This window comes from Sinohyriopsis cumingii, chromosome 9 (genome assembly GCF_028554795.1).
Source record: "Sinohyriopsis cumingii isolate HCF-2022 chromosome 9, ASM2855479v2, whole genome shotgun sequence".
Lineage (NCBI taxonomy): Eukaryota > Metazoa > Mollusca > Bivalvia > Unionida > Unionidae > Sinohyriopsis > Sinohyriopsis cumingii.
In genome coordinates, this window is record NC_142969.1 from 15,842,386 (window position 1) to 15,846,969 (window position 4,584).

Below are 4,584 nucleotides of genomic sequence, written 5' to 3' on the forward strand. Positions count from 1 at the left end.
TACGTAACAAAATATGAAAACCCACATACAGTTACGTCCCACTGATGTAAAAACCTACATACAGTTACGTCCCAAAATATGAAAACCTACATACAGTTACGTCCCCAAATATGAAAACCCACATATAGTTACGTCCCATTGATATGAAAACCTACATACAGTTACGTCCCTAAATATGAAAACCCACATATAGTTACGTCCCACTGATATGAAATCCTACATACAGTTACGTCCCAATGATATGAAAACATACATACAGTTACGTCCCAAAATATGAAAACCTACATACAGTTACGTCCCATTGATATGAAAACATACATACAGCTACGTCCCCAAATATGAAAACCCACATATAGTTACGTCCCAAAATATGAAAACCTACATATAGTTACGTCCCCAAATATGAAAACCCACATATAGTTACGTCCCAATGATACGAAATCCTACATACAGTTACGTCCCATTGACACGAAAACCTACATACAGTTACGTCCCAAAATATGAAAACCTACATACAGTTACGTCCCAAAATATGAAAACCTACATACAGTTACGTCCCAAAATATGTAATAATTAAAGCTAAAAATGAAAGTGAATCAAAAGAAAAGAAAAGAAAGCATGCACTTTCCATAGAATATGTTATGTCAGTTCGATAATTTTCCTGAATTAATTTGTGTTTTGTGGGTATAAGAAGCTGGAGGTACTCAAGGAAATGTAATCCCTGTTATAATTTTTCAGCTTCTGGAGCGATACCATCTGGATTGAAGGCAAATAAAACTTGCATAGATCGTAGTGTCAAGGCCAACATGCCACCATGTATTTGTTTTTATGTGAGTAAGGATGTTGTGAACGTTAAAAAGATACAGCTTGAATTTTAACTATATTTGGTAGAATGTTTCCAACTCACCATGGAACTATAAATTCATGTATGAAACGTAATTTTGTCAAGTTTGAATATGTTTACACAATTCAAATGAAAAGGAAACGAAAAGAAACGACTACGTGAATAATTCAAAAGAAATACATTAAGCATACTTGTATGGGGAGTTACGGTAATAGATGATACTAACATTCTCTTCCTACAAATGATCTGACAGGTACAGGTCACACTAGGTCATCTACAGGGTGAACATTTGTACTCCTATATTTAGCGTGATAAACTGGAGCGTGTTGTCTCTGTTGTAACGAATTGTACTCTAGCAAGTAAGGTGATTAAATCAGTCTTTGTTTTGTGTTATCATGGAAAGCATAACACTTTGTTCCGGCGGGTCTCTCTCTCTCTCTCTCTCTCTCCTCCACCCCCCACCCCCCTTCAACGTTGAAAGTATTGTAAGAATGCGAAACACACTGAATTAGGAAAACTAGTGAATGAGGCGTAAAAAACGATACTTATATTTTTTTGTTGTGTATGACGTTACTAATAACAGAAATGGAAGCAGTAGTAGCAGTGGTAGTAGCAACAGTAGGAGTAGCAGTGATGGTGGTAGTAGTAGCTGTAGTAATAGCAACAAGAACAACAATTGGTAGTAGCAGTAGTATTAGCAGTTGTATCTGCTGTAGTAGTAATATTAGTAATAGTGGTGGTAGTAGTAGTTGTTGTAGAGGCAGCAATAATCAGTAGCAGCAGCAATAGCAGTAGTAGTATTGGTGGTAGCATAAGTAGTGGTAGCGGCGGTAGTAGTACTTGTAGTAGTAATAATATAGCACAGTTAGTGATTAGAAGTAGTGCATAAACTGAATGAAAATACTGGGTGTTTTCGCTCTATAGAGTGTGTTGTTTTGGGGATATTTGGTTTTAAAACAAAAGCAAATACTGAATACATTATAACCAGGAAATAAGTAGATAAGAGCGTATTAGGCATAATGCAGTGTATACGCATTTATAAACTGGAGTCAAGGGATGAGTCATTAACCATTTAACCATCAACACTGAATGCGATTTTCTTCATACAACGTTGTTCCTTATTACGGACAGGACATCTGAAACTGATAGTAGGGGAACATGGAACATATTACAGAAGTTCTACTCTGAGGGTGGAGGATGGGATATTTTACAGTTCGCCTCCGTCCAAGCCAAAAAAAAAAAATAAAAATAAACATCCCTTGATGATCTAATCCTAAGTCATAAAGAACAGTGGAATAAATAAATCAATACAGTTGATTGTTAAACTACCACATTATCCATATTGTTAATTCAGAGACAAATATAACATAAATTGACAATTGACCGTCTCGTTTTCTTCGGTCTAGTGGGTTGCTATTAAGGACTCACGGTACTAATTCCGTTCTCATAGTAAACCTATGCAAACACCATGATATAAAATTTCAATAACTTTACATTTCTGAGCAATCATGATCAAACTTATATTTATCAGTATAGATGCATCCTGGATAACAACGTCTGTGTAGAGAAAAGGATATGAGCCACAGCATTTTCTGTGCCTATGTTTAAAACATGTGCTTTCAATTTCTCACCAAAGAGTCAGGCGATAATTTCAGTAATGAGTGTTCCAAACTCAAGTCTGTTGAAGGACTGAAATTCCATCAATAAAACAATGTCTCCTTTTTTCAGTTTTCAACTAGGATAAGCTCTCAAAAGACTCTTTTTACTAAAATCTAATTTTCATCACAAAGAATCCTTGCAGTCAGACCTATATATACTCTATTTTGTCTTCACGCATTTCCACACTGGATCCCGCTTTTCCATACCATTAGTATTATATGTCCTTAAGATATAAATGACCCGATTGGTAGCGACTGCGACTACGTGGTAACTGACACGAGACAATTCCGGTGTCACTATGTTATGTATATTTAATTTAATTGTTTGTTTGTTAGTTCAAAAAAATTTATATTCCATTACATGTTATTGTAATGTAATTTTAGTTACTGGATTTGACATTGTCCAGAAATTCCATTCAGTTCTGTTTGACCTGACTGTTATTGATAAACACCTAATGACAGAAACATTGTATCAAGTTTCTGACCTTGATTCACAACCAGTGATAGTTTTGGTAAACAACTTTTGTTTATATTTTTTTAATTCTTTCTCAGAGTAAGAATTATTAAGTTAAGTCAAAGCCATACCTGGACGAAGTGATAATTGTCGTATAACAATCTTCCATTCCTTCTGGAAAGATGAACTCTTGTCCCTCATCCGGGCATCTGTTTTGCGTTGTGGTTAGTCGTATAAGTGATGTTATGATAAAGGATTGTCAGTCGGGCTCCAAACATATGTTGTGACCATTTTGAGTTGAATGTTTATTTTATTGAATTTCAAGTGATTCTTTTCCATGGAAATATATAAGTGCTCCTACAAAATTATTGGATAAAGATATTTATTGGAAAGTATACTGAATTAAAAACTGGAATATTATTTTCTGTGATTCAACAAGAAACTGTTGACATAACAGCACGCACTTCGGAGGTTACTACAGACGCCACCATCTTCCATTTTGGATTTCATCGGGATTTGAACTGAGTTTCATTCTGGACTTTTTATCACTAGGGCTTCTATTTTTTTAATTCTTGGATTATTTTTGGATCTGATTTGTAAAACTGTAAAGCTTGTTATCTTCACTCTTTTCTGTCACTTTTCCCAAGAGCCTAGACGCGTGACAACTGTATTATGGATAGACCACCACAATGACAATGTTTATTTTTATAGAGTTTAATGAATTGTTTACTTTATGTCCAGTGCCAAATGTCTAATCAGAAGAGAGGTGTAAGGTTTTGCCTTATTCTCGCATGGGACGATGTTCTTTTTATACTGCCTTTCTTAGACTGAACTCTCGAAGCTCCTCTGAGGGAATATACTGATTACGAGTCCACAGAAGATTGTGATGATGACGATGACGAGTTTGTGACAGAGAGAGCATCCCCAGATGATAAAATACAAGGCAGCACAAAGAGGAACATTGACATTCAATGCATCTGCCCAGCGTGTCACAAATGCTTGAACATTTTACAAATACTGACTTAAAAATTGAAGATAATCATCATTCCGGTAGCTAGATAAATTGTACAAATAATAAAGTATAATTGTATTCATTGATTTTAGTTTAGCAAGAATAATGGTTGGCTGGTTTATAATGGGCACTTATAGCACATAGGCTGTGATGCAGAGGAAGCGGAATTCAAAATGAAATTTTCGTCCATCGTCTCCAATTGCAACAGAGTAATTTCAAATAAAGTAGTCATGCAATTTCTGATAATGTATTGTGTTGTTGTGGACTTAACTCAATTTTTCATCATTGGATAGGCTCTACATGGCGGCCAGTATAATTGGTGGAGGAAGAACCCAAAAAAATCCGGGGAAGAACCTTCAACTCTCGGGAAGCTACTGGCAAGCTTTCTCACATACCCACATAGGCCGATCCAGAGACTCGAACCTATGAGGACATAGGTGAGATGGCAGTCATCAGTAAATTTGTGAGCATTATGACACTGACTTTGGGTAATCAGCTTTGAAGCTATGTAGAGACGTCAGTTAATTGGCACTTTTAGTACAACATATTTAACTTCCTCCACTATACGTACTGTACATCTCCACTATACTCGGCCCAGAATAATATGACCATGCAC